Raw genomic sequence first — 18791 nt, 5'->3', positions numbered from 1 at the left:
TGGGCAATGAAGGCTCAGCACCTCAAGAGCAACACCAGTGACCCACTGTTACCTTCAGCTGTGCACCACCCAGGGGCAAGCGGGAGTGAGTGAAGCCGGGAATGCTGAGACTTGCCGATGCGTATGGGCTGAGGCTGTGGCTAAGTGCGCATGTGTATTTGCGGGTTGAGGCTCTGTGAAGTGTGTGTGTGCGTGTGTGTGCGGTTTTCGAAATGCCTTAATAGTTGGAATTGAGAATAGAGGGTTTGAAGGCCTGCGTTTGAGGTGTAGAAACAGGGAGGAGGTCAAGTGTGTGTGCATGTGTGTGCGTGTGTGTGTTTGCAGAGAGAGTAGTAGCTCCAGGTCCTATGGAGACATTGTGAGGCATTGAAAGTCTCGCCTTGGGGGTGCCCGTGCACTAATTCTAATTATCACCAGATTACAGAGATAATGGGAGTCCCTGCTGTCAAGAATCTAACTCCTCTCCCTCAGACTCTTTCTCCCTCCCGTCACCCGCCATCCCCGCACCCACCCCTCCCTTCCTCATTCTCTCGACTATGGCCATTTTACAGCTCGGCAGTCACTAAGGTTGCCTGGCAAATGCGTGAGAGAGTTGTGTGGAACGAATGAGCTGCAAAAGGAGTAGTTTTCAGAGTATTAGATTGGGAGTGTGAGTGAGGAGATTGAAAGGGGACCAGAAATGACAGCAAGGGCGAAGGAAGTCAAAATGTGCTAAAGAGAAAGTTGGGAAAGCAATGGAGAAACATTTAGTGCTTGGATAAACCAGTTTGCAAAATGGTTTAATCCCACCAATCCTCTGACAGCACCATTTCTGAAGACACAAATTAGGATCAGTTCTTATCTTTACTTTTGTTCTGCATCAATGTGTCAATTAATTCAAACAAGCTTAATGAGAAATGTTATGTGAATTGAAGCAAACATACTTGAGGACTTCATTTATTCAGTACATTTAGACATTTGGAGTTTGTTGAAATGTGCATTTATTGTATTCTTTTCATTTATTTATTGTATTTAACCTTTCATTAGCCAAGTAAGGCAATTGAGAACAGATTCCCATTTGCAATCGCGACCTGGCAGCGGACAGTAAAATTATGATTTAGATGAAGCGTGAGGGATGAGGTCATGTAGTCTCTCCCTATGGAGCAGAAAGCAAACGCTCGTTGATGCCAAATAGCCTACGCCACACTGTTCGACCGGTCTGTTGGAGCTTGGCTCTGAAGCGCACCTGCAGACGCCCCGCGGCCTGAGGTTGCTGTGGTTAATCATAGCTAAGAGCTACACACGAGTGGCGTTCAAACTTTTCCCAGATGAGTACGTCATGGCCATTTCTTAAACACAGATCTCCTTTGATGAAGATTTTATACACAGTATTATTGTCTCTGTCCTCCGAAATGTATGCAGGGTACACTGAGGGACCTTTTCAAATAGAATTACTGATAAGTCAACCGTCAGGAGTTGTGCATTTACTTTCAATGTCTGTTCGTCATACCTGATGGATTTACTAGGCACAGGAATCCTGTTTTTATTCTCAAATTAATCTGTTGAGTACTCTGATGGGAGCTATAAAGAATGACATATTTATCTTCCGGCTAGGTGGTTTGACAAGGACAGCCATGGTGAGTTATTGCAGTGCACGAAACGGGAGCTTGGGTGGAGACTTGACTTCACTCTATATCATAATAATGCCCTGCTGTACTATCAACATGGACAGTGATTTAATATGACATTATTTATATTCTTCTTATTATTTGTTGGTCCAAATAAATAAATGTTAGTCATATAAGTCATTAATTTTTGCGCTTTTGTCCTCAAACAATTGTGCTTTTCTTGTAATACCGACAATGCACACATTTCCCCCTTCTCTATCAAAGCCCTATTAATAACAAGCGCCATTAAATTTATCAACCACTATTTTATTACACTGTATATCATAAAGCCAGTCAATGCTGGTGATGTATTGCTGTAGTGTATAATGAACTCCATAATGTTGTTTTCCTCACAGGTCCCAGCTGTGTCTGACCAGTTATAAATTAGCTCTACTCAATTAGCCAAGCTTCGAAACAACCACTAGTTGCATTTAGAGAATTAAATATCGACTAACATCGTGATTGAAATGTATCAACCTCAAAGTCGAATGTCAGTGAAATTTGTTCCATTTGTGGTGATTGCTTTTCTCTCGCGTGGTGGGACTCAATATGGAACTGCCCTGCCCTTTAGCAAGACAAAATATGATATAGTTAACAGCTACCATTATTAGTTAGTTTACTAGCATGTTATTATTGGATCAATTTGACTAATTATGATACTGTACATTATCTATAAGCTCAGATGTGATGGATATGCAATTATTGCTTAACCTTCTCTCGAAGTCCCCAAACTTAACATAAGCCTATTGCGTAATTGCTGTTTTCAAAAGCGACTTCTCACAACAATCAGAAAAAGGGACGCACGGAATGGAACTTTCCCAACCTGCCTGATGCTTCAGAAGAATGGTACGTTTGTCATTTAATGTTTCAAAGGCCGAGCGCTGTAAAGCAATCCACCGGCATTCTTTCGCTGCTCGGCCCGTTCTGTGGGACTGCTGTGTTGTCTACTGAGGCATGTTGAGCTGGAGCTATGGGAGTTAAATGGATTAGTTACCTTTTAGGTCCTTTGCGTCTTTTATTTCACAGACAAGCTCGCAGGGAGCTTTTGAAAAGCGCGCAGCCCCTCCTCAGCGCGTCCCTAATGACATAATCATGTACTGTAATTAGGTGATTTTCGAGTGGTATCACCACATAAGTAGGAGGTTAATTTTCCTGATGGTCTATTCTCCTGACTTGCTGTCATTTTAGGGAGCACAGTACTTACAGTGTACATTCAGATGGAGAATGAAATGGTGAATTTATTACTATCAGTGAGAGGACTGTTGTAAGTGCATTTTTATCAACATGACTTATCCTCATCCTGAATTTCCCCAACAGGATTAATGGAGGGAGTACCTACCTACATATCTTATTCATGAATTGCTATTATTTTTCTTCTAAACAAAGACGACTATTTTGTTGTGTATTTGTGGTTACGCAGGAGGACTCTCATTGTCACGTCCGTTGTTCAAGTAAGTAATGGAGGGGAAACAGGTGGTCAGGCCCGGTTCCCGGAGAAACAGCTCAAAGAAAGATTTCCGCTTCTTTTGGAAATTCTGTGCTAACACAGCTGAATTGCTCTACTCATTAACTCCAAACATTGGCCAAGCGCGCACAAATATTCGGGCCTGTGCGGCGCTGCGGTCTCATGTGTGATGTGAAACAAAAAGGAAGTCCACGGTGAGCTTTCAGGAGAACAATCAACGGTTCTACACAGCAAAAAAAAAAAAAAAAAAAAAAAGACATTAGGGCCAATATTTGTTCCTCCTCTCAGCCACAGAAGCAGAAGAAATCAGATTTATTAATTAAATGTGAGAAATGGTGTGGCTAGAGGGAAAAGGGATGGACCTTTCTGCACGGCTACCTTCCTGAGGTTACTTGCTCAGGCGTAGCGCTTGCAAGAGAGCAAGTCTTGGTGGTTTATAGCAATGGCCCGCAGTGTGGAAACGGTAACATAGCAGACCGTGACAAAAAAGGAACGGTGCAGCCCCTCAATGCTCCACCTGGCAGACACAGACAGTTGTCAGGGACTAGCAAGTCAGGCATGTCCTCTTGGAGTGGCATCACGTCCATCAGAACCCCTTCTGAATGGGCCCTCTTGCTGTGTGCGTGGCCTGAGCTGCAATGATATGCCTCACTCCCTTCCCAAAGTCCATAGACTGTTTTCAGTGTGGCAGCAATGGGAGGAGAGATGTGGAGCTTAGGTTATTGTTGGAAGCAGATAATAGGAGAGAGGGGCAAGTGTTAAAAATGATTGTGTCTCTGTTGGGGCTCTGTGTCAAAATCTTTGGACTGAATCACATCATAATAAGGAAGTGAAGTGAAGCACATCCCTCTCTCATTCTTTTTCAACAAAACATGACATGGCAGCCATGTTTGGTCCCCGGCTGTAATATGTCGCTACTGCCGGGTTGAACGAGCCATTGTCGGGGGAACAAAGGGGTCATCTGAAAATGGGAAACCAATACCATCAGTAAAAAAAAAATGTAAAAAATAATCCACCCTTCCCAAATCAATAATACATTGATGTAATAACAAATATATAATTATTTGGATTCATTCTGCACCATAATGAAATGAGACAAATGGTAAATACAATTAATAACTAAAAACTAATGTACTAAAACAACAAAGCCAAACTGGGTAGTGAATCTTTGTATATTAACTCACTAACACGAATAGCTTAGTCATCCCAACCCTATTTAGTGTTATTCTAAGAAGAAGGTGTGATGTCTTTAACACAATTGGAGTCAATTAGTCCTCAAAGGTGTGTGTGCAATGTGGTTAGTAAGTGGCAGAATGATACAGTATGCCTGTGTTAGGGTCATGATAATTTGGTACATTTCAGTTAAATGCTAACTTTAAGGTCTGAGGTTTCATAGGAAAGTTACTCACAAATCTACAGTACTTCTCCTGTTGGTTATAGTTGAGCTAATTTGTCCTATTGGCAGAGACAACGATGTTCATTCAAATAATGCTATCATTTTTCCATGTGCTCTGTAGTGACCTTGTTATAGTAAGGTACTTACATGAGCTGTCACCGTTGGAAACATTCAATTGGGCAAGCTATGACTGATGGCTAACGCATATCGTGACCCGAAAAAAAAAAAAAATAAATAAATTAAAATGTGGATTAGCAAAAATACAGTTTTTGAATGTATTAATAATGATGCATTCACTCCTTTAAATGCTGCCTAAGTCTCTAAAGAATGGTTTTCTGTTTAATTATGTGCAATTTTCTTTCTGAGCGTGCTGCATAAGTTTGTGTGTACTGCTTTATATTGGCTGCAGGGTATCGCAACAATACAAATATCTCTGCTCAGGGCCATGAACGGCGCTTTCTACACTCTATTGACTGGATATCTGGTTGTCTCATCTCTCTAAGCAGATGTCTTTCCCCAAGCATCTGTTTGTATTAGTACTGTAATTGCTGGTGATAATAAGCCCATTGATTCAGTATCTAAGGAAATAGTCAATCAGGACAGCTCATTCGTCTTACTTTTCCCGACAGATCCCCCCCTAGCTAAACAGACAGTGCCAGGGCCTGCTCATTGTTGACTGCATTGGAAAAGCACACTGTGGTGGGTTGGGAATGGTCGGCCTGTCGACTCTGAGTGAGTGATGGGATCGGTGCAAACAAGCCGGTGACCCAATAGCCCTTACAGGAGGCCAAGGGTGATAGATGTGTTGTTTACAGATAGCAAAGCCCACCCTCTCTTCCCTTTCTCTGTTCTTTTCCTACCTTGGTCTATTCATTTTCTTCTTCTGTATATCTTCTGTTTTGGACGCCCCATTCCTTCCTCTTTCCCCCATCTTTTGACTTTCAATTTTTAAACAAAGCGTGGCCCATGTGTTTCTTAAGCCTTTAACAGTTGTATTTGTTGTATTTTATGCTTTTACACAATTGTATGCATTAATTGTTCATCATCTCCTTGACAGAGCAAATGATATTGCTAATCTTTTTTTCCAATCTGGGACTATATGCTAAAAGGTGTAATTTGTGCAGCGATCACCAGGGACAAATCTCAGCTCGTATTGAGAATGTCATGCATGTAGTACTGTTTTAATTGCAACGCTAACAAAACAAGTGCTTAACAACGAAGTACGTTTGGTTAAAAATAAATAATAATAAATTGGAGTTGACTCACGTGCGAGTCGCAGTCACTCAAGTCCCCATCACTGTTGTTTGCTACTGACTACAGATTTACTATCTGCTGACCATATTAATGTTAAAGCTGAATCACATCCCCCCATGGATATTTCTCACAACGAACAGTCGTGCAGACAGTGTGACAATTCAGTTGCGTTCGGGTGCGTCGCCCGATGTGTGATGTACTCTGGTGCCTTAGCGGTTAAGCTAATACCTTTGTGGAATTTGCTTGTTTTTCACAGACACAATTTCATCAGCTATGTCAGTGAAACGTGTGCTACATACAAATAGATCAAGAAAATGAAAAAAATACATATTGATGAAATACACTGAATTTATTTTAACTAGAAGATGAATGCATTCTCTAACTCAAGCTGTACTCTTTTTAGTGATCAAAGGTAGTGTGGTACTACGACATTAAATATCGACGTGTGCACAGTAAATAAAAAATGGTCGCATCCTTGGGCAAAATGTGCAATACCTTATTGTTACTCAAATAATCTTTAAACATTCAGCTTCTGTGAACACATTATTTGGACCATAAACCAGTAGCAATCTGGAAAGCGAGTGAATTCTAAATACCCTCACAGAGTGGAACGAGACTAAACGTGAACCATGTCCTGCTTAGTTAATGATTGTCTCATTCAATGCCCAATGTGTCCAGTGCTACGACTTCAGAAGCCATCATATTGTCAGAAATAAATCACTGAGCGCTGGCCTAAACCAAATGTGTTCATTGGTTTGGGTTAAAGGGCAGAGCCACCCATTACTCTGTACTGCCAAGGGGTCATTATTGTCATGTCAATGATGTTACAAATGAGACTTTGTGATGAATCTTTTCCCACCACTTCAAACGAGTGCTTTCAATTTGAAGCTTACAAATGGATGCAGCAAATTGATTGAAAACGCATTTAAAATCAACAAAAACACCAACAAAAACAATATTATACTCAATTCATTTTAAAATACAAAATTAGAGCTTGCTTATCATTGTTGGACAATGTCGTTATCCATTTCAAACAATTTAGTAAGTATAAACAACAACAACTAAACAAAGGAAAAAGAAACATGTTAAAAAAAACATTTCAGCAACAGTCCACACATTCATCGCTCCGCACTAAATATATGATAAAATCAAAGGAAAGAAAAAAAAAAAGTGCCTTTTCACAGTGTCAGGTGTAAGTTCCCAGTGAGTGTGTTATTATATGCTTGACATCTGGAAACTGTGGTAAATCAGCAAAATATAAATGGGAACCTAATGATATCAATGAAGTGGCCAAGAGGGCTGCCTGCGAGCAACAAATCTGTTCGATAGTGAGGAGTGGTGTTCACCGTGCCCCACTGTTTCGCTCTGACTGATAGAATAAGCCAACGCTACGTCCATTAAGATCAATATGTTCGCCATTACGATAGTAAAAAGCACATTTACCAGGGTTGTCAGGCTCATTATTTCAGCAGATGGTTGCCTTTGCAGTTCGAATTCGAGACAAGGGAAGCAGCGACGACACTTCACGTTGGACTCTATAATGCTAATCTACGGTCTGCTGGTGCAGTAGAGATAAAAATTCGTTATACGCAACTAGACAGTGAATATTGGATGGACTCTAAATTCAGGCACAACGGGGCTAAATAAAGTACTATGTGATGAAGGAGCTCCATAAACGTAATCATTTAAACAAATGGGAACTGCAACAATAAATATCTGTAAATAAAGCCTTAAGCCAGATCAAGGTTTATTGTCGAGGTCCGGTGACCTGAGCAGTATTTGCTGCTTCATTTTTAAGCTCTCCCTCCATGCTAATATTTCGGCATTTTTTGCACGCACTTCAACAGACTTAATGAAGGGAATAAAGCAGCATTTTTATGAAAATCACCTGCAAAATATTGTAATACACATAGCAGTTTCAAACCATCAAACATGGACGTGCACAGTAATAACACTAATATTAAAATCACTGTTTTATTTCACACTTTTATTTAAGGGAAGCATTAATGCATTGACACAAGAAAATGTTTGCTTAAATAACACATATCTAATATCTACTATAACACGACTGCAACCAAACGATCCCGCAAGAAATTATGGTTAACACGATGGCAGCAAATGTCAGAGACATTAGCTCTTAATTTCCTGTGTGTGTGTGTGCGCGTGTGTGCGGAAATCACGTGACGCTTCACTCAGTCAGTAACTCTGTGACAAATTCAGCAGCAAATAATCAGTGTTATGAGCCACCACAAAAGGCTGGGAATGACCGAGACACTGGAAAGAAAAAAAAAAAAACATACTGCAGAAATCCGCTTATTCACGAAAAAGGAGAAAATATTGACATCCTCGCCGGTGCCGTATTGAAAGGCACGAGTTCATTGTAGATGTGATCACACCATTGCTGAGAAACCCACTTTGAAAGCTTAGATCAGTGAAAGTTCACCCCTGCATCATCGTCTTAGTTTCCCTTTCAGGAGGAAGTCAAGCTCTGCTCTTGTTCTGCCCACTCCCGCACTCTCTCTCTCTCCCCCCTCCCCCCACCCCAAGACTCTCCAAATAAATGGCTAAAAAGAGATCTACTTAAAGCTGTCAAGAGTGCCGGAGCTAACAGCCGGGCCATTCCGCACGACCTACTTCCTGACCCCCTCTTTTCAGGGGTCACTTGTAGGCTGCCTCTGGTGGGAGCGTGGGGTAGTCATGCACTGAATGACAATGGATAAACATGAAATGCTCCTTCAGTTGCTGCTTTGCAGGGGCTGCTGAAGAGCAGCTTTTGGTGGACTACACAGAGAAGTGACCGCCGAAGAAACACGGCTGTCTGTGTGAAACGTTTCAAGCATTTTTTGGGACTTGAATATATTTTTTTTCAATGGTGATAAATGCGATAAAATGTCCATCTGTTTGCTTTTTTACTATTCTGGAGTTTTCTAATGGGCACAGAGGAGTGGAAAAACACTGAAAGACTGATTTGCTATGACCCAGGTTGCTCAGATAAGTTGTTTAAAAAGCATGTTTTGCTTCCGCAATACAATACAGATTTTACCCATCATTAGACCTGCTTATTAAAAATCCATAGCTGGCTTAGACATTAGCCCATAATTGCTGACCTCTTCTCAGAGGATTTTCTTTTTCCAATTCACCTTGTTAATATTGTGTGAATGATACATTATTCCATTGCTCTGTGTTAATCACGACAGTAGAGTCATAAGGGCTTGGCCCCAAACCTCAATTTTAACATTAATGACCGCTGCGTCATTAATATTAATATGCACCTTCAGTAAGGGGGTGGTGGATCGTACTTGGAGAGCAAGTGGGAGATGTGAATCTGCCTGGAGCTGGAACATCGCAGAAACAAAATGACAATTGAACGACTATAAACCCATTCATGTTGTTTTTTTATTCTTGCCAGAGATTTGTAATTAACGATTGTGATAAATACCACGCGTATATCATGTGGCGCAAAACCACGGCCGACTGGTTTTCACAATCACCTTACAGTTTCGACCTCGTGGGTTCGAATCCGGGCTGCGGACTTCCTGTTCTGACTTCTCAAGTTTCCTCCCACATTCCAAAACATTAATGATTAATTGAAGACTCTAAATTGTCCTTTGATGTGAATATGAGTGTCAAAGGGTGCTTGTCAATGAGTGTCCTGCGATTGGCTGGCGTCCAGTCCAGGGTCTCTCGCCCAAAGTCAGCTGGGATAAGCTCCGGCATAGCCGAGACCCACTTGAGGATGGTAATTAAGAATAATTTCCTTGGTTTACCCAGGTAAGAATTGTCATTTAATCATTTGATTAAAAAAAACAAACATCATTTTTCCAACAGTCAAACTTGGTGGTGAAGGGGTGACGGTCTGGGGCTGCTTGTTACTTTGGGACCTGGATGACCTGCTGTGATTAATGGAACAATGAATTCCGCTGTCAACCAGAAAATCTTGCAGGTGAATGTCGGGCCATCAGTTCATGTCCTCAAGTTCAAGTCCTCTTGAGTTAAGGCTTCTTTATAGTCGCGCGGACGCCGACTGCGCTGACGTCACTGCGGCTGTCCCACGCGTAGTTTGCCTTTATACGTTTATATGTTTTGAAAGTGTGCTGCAGTTCTACGGCTGGTATTGGCTAGGACACCATCGGGTGGAGTTTCGTCTGCATTTTTTGTTTTGCCATTTCCGGTAGCCGTTTTTACTTTCCTCTCAGTAACAAGGAACAAAGCAACAACAATGGCGACCGCGACAGAACAAATGAACCTAGATGACCAGATGATACGTTAATTATGCTGCAAAATCGATCAAGAAGGTGGCGACGTAGATGGCATGTGGAACCAATGGGCAAGCTGGTATGTGATCACAGCATGTGACTGAAACGGTCCAATCACGAGAGATGATCTCCGCGGCGTTCGACGCGCAGCAACTATTTTTGTCGGGTGCGCGGCCAGCTACGCAGAGGTGCTGCGCGGGGCAATTCGTCGGTCTTGTGATGCAATGCGGGCGTTGTTGACTTGTGCGACCGCGCGAGTATAAAGAGGCCTTTGTGCAGGAGGGCAATTACCTGAAACATACCATCAATTCCACTCTGAATGGCTCAAAAAACAAACAAAAAAAAGAAGATTAAAAGGGTTTAGGAGTGGCCAATTAAAAATTCAGAGTTAATCCAATTTATATGCTGTGTTATGACCTAAAACGGGCAGTTCATGATTGAAAAGCCTCCAACATGACTTAAGTTAAAACAAATCTGTGAAGAAGAGCGATGCAAAGACTCATCATCCATTGCGAATTTTGGCTTCTCCCATCAGAGGTCATCACAGTAAGTCACTTGCATGATTTGTTTTGGTCAGTTGTGACGCCGGGAGCTCTTGCTGATTCAACCCACCCACCAGTTATCGTAAATGCTTGATTTCGGTTTTTGCTGCCAAGGATGGCACAACCGGTTTTTAGGTTGGGGTTCCAGATAGGTTTGGATTTTGTTTCCCCTTAATAAAATAAAAATACCATTTGGAAATTGTCTTTTCTATTTACTTGAGTTGTCTTTATGAGATAGTCATATTAGTTTGATGAGGTGAGATATTTAAGTATGACAAATGTGCAAACTAATCAGAAATCAGGAATGGGGCCAATACTTTTTCACGGCCCTGTAGAAGAGACGAGAGGAAAAGATCTGAGAAAGACGAGCACATGCCGGCGGGCTACTGGTGAGCGGGCCTGAGTTTGACGGATGCTTTCAGTGATGACCATCTGCCCTGAACAGCAGAGGTGCTGAACTGCAGGTTTTAAAGCTGCTCCTTCCAACAGCTCCAAATGAAGCGATGGAGAGGACCTCTGGACAAAAGGTTGTGCTGAGCGAGGAGTGAGGGCCACGCCATTGCTGTACAACTTTAATTTATGATGGATGAGATCAGACGAAAGGTCAGCTGGTGATAAATATGAGAGCTTTTGCCCCGGGAGGCCATCAATTATGCTGTGGTTTCTAACTTTCGATCTTGGCGTTGAAATAGATCTCTTCTTTGTAAGAATACTATCTCTCAGTAAATTGGAATGTATTCATCAAATTTGGCGATGAAATAGGGTGAACGGTGGAGGCAAATCAACCTCAATCCAAACCATGATCAATATTTAAGAGGTCTTATACTCTGTCTCCAGGTGTAAGTACAACATACAGGGATTTGTTCTTTGAACTTGAAGACCACCATTGATTTACAATACCTTCTCATATTAACCTGCATATTAACCTCTTTCCTGTAACTTTACACTAAGACAGTAATTTACCAGCAAAAGGCCGGAGGCATTGATAACAAAACATTATTATTATTATTATTATCCAGTGACCTGAAGCTCATACAAACAATCTACCTACATATGTGTCATCTGACTTATTATACATGTAAAGTACCAGTTCTAATACACATTGGTCCTTTCAGAGTCACTTCACTTTTCTCACGGTTTTCTTTAACTTTTACTAATGTAGCCTCACTAAATATAGAATAATGTAAATGTTTAATAAATACTGTCTTTTCTGTCACGTACACGTCATCAGTCTTTTATATATTTGAAGATGTTTACGTAGGAAAAAGGGTTAAATTCCATCCTGGGGTAATGAAATATAGAAGTCTCTTCTTGAAAGCGCAAAAGAAGCGACAATGAGATCACAGTAGCTGACCTCTGACCGAGGCCACCGTCCTTTTATCATCACCATCCTTCCCTTTTCTTCCCCTTAGCACGAAAACTGCCGCCCCAGGAAAAGTTATTAGCCTCCCTTCTATTGTTTCCCAAACTTAGCTGTGTAATGTCGAAAAGATTGCCATGATTAAGGGACAAACTGCAGCAAACAAAACAAAGAAGGAAAAGAAAGGAGAGAATATTGCTTGATGGAACGGGAGGTAAAAGTCCTAATTCTTTCTTTCCTCAGTGGTATATATCACTTCAGTGCTGAAGGGGTAATGGTCTTTTTATTCAGCTGACAAGAAGCCAGGATGTCGAGCCCCTTTCCAATCGATGGGTCTCTATTGTCTCTCTGGTGGCCCACATAGACAACAAAAAAAAAAAAAAAACCTTCACTTGAATTATCTGCTACAGCCTCTAACTGCTTTTAACACAGTTGAAAAGATATGAAAATATATTAGTGTGGCCTCCGTCACAGGGGTGACCCTCATGGTGAGAGAGCCCTACCCTTGTGCTCCTTCTAATTTCGGGACTTAGCATATTTTAGTGTTATCGTGTTGTTTCTCCTTTGTACGTGACACAATTTAAAGGACGCAACAAGCACACAGTCATGATTAAGGATGACCGGGTAGCCCATTTTACTGAAACGATAAATACATATCAGAATATTAGACAGCTTGGAACAAAATCGAAAGATGAACTTTTTCTTTTTAATTTTAAAGAGCAAAACAGTCCCTTATTTCTAAAGACAGTACCGACTGATTGATGTCTCTTGAATCATAGCCCTATATTTCTGCTGTCACTTTTAACTGCTTTTATCCCACCTTTCCACCTGCCTATAAGTCTTTGTTTGCAGGGGGACATCTTGATTGTTAAAAGCCCTGCAAGAAAACTAACAAAGCTGTTATTAAACCCCTGGTCAACAGTCATATTTTGTATCTGGTTTACGAGTTCAGTAAATATCCCCTCTGTGGAAAGAACGCTGACAAGTGCCACAAAGACAGGCCAAATAAATTTGGGATCAAAAAATACTTTAGGTTGGTCATGAACTTGAACAAGGGGATGAGGTACTGGTCTAGCTGTTATTGTCACTACACGCCCACTAATCACCAAAAGAAAGGGATAGTGGTAATGATGCAGCAAGGGGCTCCAATCTTGTTTTCCTCGTCCCAAGGTGTGGTGTAGGGGTCTCCTTAATGTGCCATGTTGTATTGATCCATATGATCCGTCCAAAAAAAAAAACCAAAAAAACAGCCAGAATAGCACTTACACATTCACCCAGCTGAGTAAGGACGATTGCTTTTTTTTTCTTTATGGAATGCCTCCTTTTACACGTCATTTTTTTTTCTTTGCCTCTTTTCCATGAGGTTCCATGGAAATGGATGGTTACGTAGAGGTCGCTGCTGGATTTTTAGATGCAGCATTGTATGTGGCTTTTTTCTTTCTTTTTTTTTTGTCCAACTGTTTTTTACCAAACGTAGCAAAAAATAAAATAAAATAAATAAATAAATATATATATATATATATATATATATATATATATATATATATATATGGTGACATACACTGCACCACATCATAATAAGAGACAGAGGCATCAGTAGATTTTATGGACATAAAACTGGCTTACCCTCCAGGAGATGCAATATTTATATACTATATTTATAACCTTATATCTTGTTCATAGATAGGATGTCCTATTTGCATATATAATTATTTAGACACACTATTGTGCCAGTAAATAATGATCTGTTTTGTGTAAAAAAAAAAAAAGAATAATTAGAAAAAATGTAGCAAATCAGTATAGAAACCTCAATGTATATTAAATATAATACATGGAAAATATATATATTAAAAAATATATAAAAATAACAACTACTTACAATTTACAGTTATAATACATGTTATAGTACCATATACATACTTTACTTTTTACTGAAGTAATAAAAAAATTCCAAGGTGTGAAGAAGAATGTGGTTGACCTCAAAACGTCATCCATAGTTTGTGCTATTTGGCTAAACACATAAGGGTTATGACTAAAAATGGTCACTGTCTTATTTCAAGAGCAGCAACATGATGATAGAAAATGAATAAAACATATTAGAATATCAATTTTCGGAATGACATGTCTGCTCTCGATTTGCAAGCGTTCGTGATGTCATGCTAAGATTGTGACGGCCGAATACTCGCAAATAAAGGTGGAGGGCTGATGGTGGGTCCCAACGTTTTTCCAAAAGCTAATATGTGACTCACTGATGAAAAGTTCTGCCTTTGGAATTAAGTTGAATGTCCAGCGTTATCTCTCTTTTGGAATTCCCTTATCGCCTTGAGGGAAGCGAGTGACAGATTGATGCTGAAGTTCTTACCTGAGCCTCCCAACGTACGCTCAATATGTATCCTGAAATGGACAGATACTGTTAGTGCACCTCACTATTTTATAGTTGGGCTTCTCAAAAGCTGTTGACAGACGGGGGTAAGGGAGATGGCCTCGACATCCATTTGCGGATTTGGTTTCAGGCGATCTCCGTCTTTTTCTTCAGACCACGTGATCGCCATCATTGTGGAGTTAGAATCTTCTCCTGATAAACTATGGATGAACTATGCCCTTGGATTTTGATTGCGATTTGATTGAGAGAGTAAAGGCAGAGTAACTTGAACTGAAGAAGAGATATTTTCAGCATCAAGTTCACATTTAAATTCACAAAATATACAGTACTACACCACAATATTGTTTCTTCAGTGCTTGAAAGAAGAGAGCTTGCTGTGAGCGATACATTTCATTTCTGTTATGTATAAATATATGTCATCCATGCAAGATTGCAACTGCAAGCTTGGTTTAAATTTTAACCACTAAACATTTTTCATTGTCACTGTCCGTCTACTCTCGCATAACTTATGTTCAATACAATTAAAACAAGTCAAAGTGAAACTCTAACTAGTGCTAAAGAATTTAGCCCATCTTGACAGTTCGTCCATCTTGATCATATTCAGACAACACTGTACCTGTAATTTATATTCCAGTGGGTCTCTCACAGACTAAATGTGAAAGGGAGAAGACGGGAAAAAGCTGAAGGAGATCCATCAGGTGATATATTACCCTGTAGGCATTGTAATTTGTTATATAAGCTTCATGTAACCTCGGCGGCAAGATTAAAGAGCTTCAGCTCAATGTATCAGTCACCCGTCAACTGCTGGGTCAATTTCCCTTTAACCCTTGTTTTGCGGTTCATAACCCTCTTACAAATATGACACTGCCGATCAAAATGTAGTGGCCGCACATTCCGTGTCTGCCCTTATTTCCTACTTTGACATTTTTAAAATCGGCTTGTCCACAATTCACCCATAAGTCAACTTTAATCCTACCCCCCCACCCCCCACCATAGTTATTAGTGTTATATGATACATTAACAAAGCTAAACATTGCACAGTATCGACGGTAGGCACCCTGTCAGTGGTCCCCTGATTTGGGAAATGATTGTCTTGAGAGACTCACTGGTCATTAGCAGCCAGCAGACATTGAATGCATTACAGACTGTGACATAAATGACTTAAATGAATCAGCGCATTTATTAAAGGGTGTGTTCACTCCATGGTGCCGTGATACGATAAGCCCCGTATTTTGTTTGTAATCCTAATGACTGGCGTAGGTGTGCATTCATCATGGATTATTGGGGTCTTAATTGAATTGAGCTGAAGCGATCGCCTGTAAATCACATTACACTGTCATTTCTTTTTACAGCAAGGAGACAAATGCCACGGCTGGCTGTGCCTTGACAAGGTGGGTGTTCCGACAGGCAGCAACATTCTACGAACAGAGGCACTGTTTATTATTCATAATAAAGCCTTTAACTTCAGAAATGACACACGAAGCAGTTATAACGTTGGATTGCAGCTGTCAGAACTTTATCTTAATCCAGTTTGTATGGTGAGTTGTTTTTTTTAGTTTAAGAAGAAACAAAAACACATTTGCAGAAAATAGCGCTGCCACTGCAAAACACAAAAAGAAAACAACGTCGTTTGATCTTCAGGTAATGTCCATAAATATTGGTTAAAAATTTGGATGAGATAATCATTATGAAATATTCATGTCATATTTTAAATTTTTCCTTTTATTTTTTATTAAATAAGCTCAACTTTCTCCATGCATTGACATAATCAGAGTCCCACAAAAAGCACATGTCCCCAGATTGGGTACATTTGGATTGTTTTTATTCATGAGGTAAAAACAAACAAACAAACAAACAAACAAACTCAAATGCATTAAGAATGCACTATATGGAATAGAAGCATGGTTAAAGACATTTGTCAAATATATGTGATAATTATTCATGACCGTGGCGCTTGAAGACATTATATACAGGTCCATTTTTGTGCAGACATTGATAAGGAGACCTGGACAAGCCAGTGAGAGCATCAAAAACAAAATATTGCTAAACTGCAGCAAATGTTTTAAATATCTTTTTGAACTACAACTCCCAATCAGACACAATCCAGACCGTAAATTTTGAAGCCTGAAACTTGTCAGCACGTACAAGGCATCAGTTAAGAAGGCAGAAGAAGCGACAATGTCGACCCTGTGACGAGGAGGCCAAGTGTATTGTATCCTATAACCTTGTGTTATTGCCACACATCATAGCGCCCCGGCCGCTATGATGGAGCACCTTTCTTCTCCTCAGAAAGAATGTTTGCTTACCATTTCATCATCCCTGGGGGCCACAGGAAAATAAGCCCATCAGTTGTCATTGTGACAGGATAAAAATGGAGCCGTCATATTTCAGTAACACAAAGCAGTCAAAGGGGTAAGTGAGAGCGGAGCATTCAGGTGCAGTGCCATCCAGCACCTATCCAGCAAATTAATTATGGACCATCTTTTTTTTAATTTTTTTTAATTTTTTATTTTTTTTGGTCACAGACCATAATCTAATATTATCTACTCAAAGATAATTAGTACAAATTTCAATTACTGACCCAGCATTATAGTATATCCGTAGACTGTGTGAACTGACATCTACCGCTCTCAAACATTTATTTTTGCACTTCGACAGAATATCTGCATTGTGTCAGTGATTTATTCACTGGTATGTCCTCTCCAGCTCCACAACCATTCTTCAAGCGCAACGATCAGACTGGGTCTCCTGAGCCCCTTGAGCTCAATGTAAGTGTTTCTTTTTGTGTTTTTGACCAATTTGTGCCCCCTCTTTTGTCCTCAGTGAATAGATAAGATGTCCAGGATTTTGAATTTTCTCCACAAAATATAGTATATGACTCCTAATTGCGATTAAAGGGGGCACATAAACTACATTGCAAATCTTCTCAGAGCTTTAACAATGTCGCAGCCAAGCGCACATCTCCAATGATTCTGCAAGAACCTTGTCAATGACTCCAACTGAAAGCAACACGTTGTCTTTCAGTGTCGAAGGCATCCTGTTGGCTGTTTTTGTTGAGGGCTGCGCTGGGATACGTCATAATTCCAAGAAGAAAAGAGATTCCAGCGACCATAAAGTTAACCTTACAATATAGTACACTTTCCGTGACCATGTGAGAGTCACTCTCAAGTTGCCTTCAAATGACTATTCTGGCAGTTGAAAGTATTTTACAACATTTTCTTTTCCCTCTCATTTTGAACCCCAAGTATTCAAACATCCGAAACGATTTACTGGGATTGTGTAAAAATCAAAATGGCACCAGATGGTTGTTTGTTTCTATGTGCCCTGCGATTGGCTGGCAACCAGTTCAGGGTGTACCCCGCCTCCTGCCCGAAGATAGCTGGGATAGGCTCCGGTACTTCCGCGACCCTTGTGAGGAGAAGTGGCTCAGAAAATGGATGAATGGATGCGTACACAAAATTTATCTGAATGGGTCAACAAGGAACATTAAATATCAACCAGACAAGATTTCCCAAAAATGACAGTCTGTCAAAATACTGAGTCTGCCTGCAATGCTCACTTTTTGAAAATCGGATGATGGGTTCTAGAGAAATTGAGTCTTATTGTGTGGGGGGGAAAAAAAGCCTTTTGGCAAAAATCTGGTCAAAAACTGCCTTCAAATTAGAGTAACTTGATTATTTCTCAACAGATTTCCCCGACCGTTTCTTTTCATCTGCAACTCGCGGAACCTCTTCTCCAATTGGCTGACGAGTTTCAGTGAAAAATATCGACCAATAAGCTTGTACAAAGTCGCCACATCAAAATTACGGTTCAAACGGCATCACTTGCACTAACAACACCATTTAAATAGCACAAATGAAACAGTCGTGAGAAGTGTGGGGAATCCAATAGGTCACATACTTTAGTAATCAATAGTTGTTGTTGGTTTTCCCTGAATTTATCTGTTATGAAGGATTTTAGAGGGGTTTGAAGTGTTCATTCCATTTATTTTTTCAGAAAATTCCACAAAGATGGCAGCCACTAATGAGGTTGCTACTTGCTTGTTGCAGTATTTATTTCCTCTGTAGCAGTCTTAGAAACAATTGTCTCCATTCAGTTTCATGAGAGTTCCTCCTATAATGCGCTAACTTATTTGTAGAATGACATTTAACACATGGAATAACATTGAATAAGGAAATATATACAACAGAACCAAATTTAAGTCAGCCATTATTACATCACGCACATTCTCTTAGTCCAAGTGTGACATTTGGTCTTCTGCATATTATTGCCTATACTCAGCACTCAGGCTATTTGCATAACAATTGACTGTCTGTCCACTAAGCAATGATCTGCTTAAAGACTCTGCTGAAACTGTGTGCGTGTGTCATGAATATGAACGTCCAAACCCTGTCACAATCGTAACCTTCATGCTGCAACAATTATTTGCCGGCAGCATGATAGTCACATTCAAACAAATCAAATTTAATTCTTATGAGACACATGTTTA

The sequence above is a fragment of the Phyllopteryx taeniolatus genome, chromosome 6 (genome assembly GCF_024500385.1).
Source record: "Phyllopteryx taeniolatus isolate TA_2022b chromosome 6, UOR_Ptae_1.2, whole genome shotgun sequence".
NCBI classification, from domain to species: domain Eukaryota; kingdom Metazoa; phylum Chordata; class Actinopteri; order Syngnathiformes; family Syngnathidae; genus Phyllopteryx; species Phyllopteryx taeniolatus.
Note: the sequence above shows the minus strand (reverse complement) of the source record.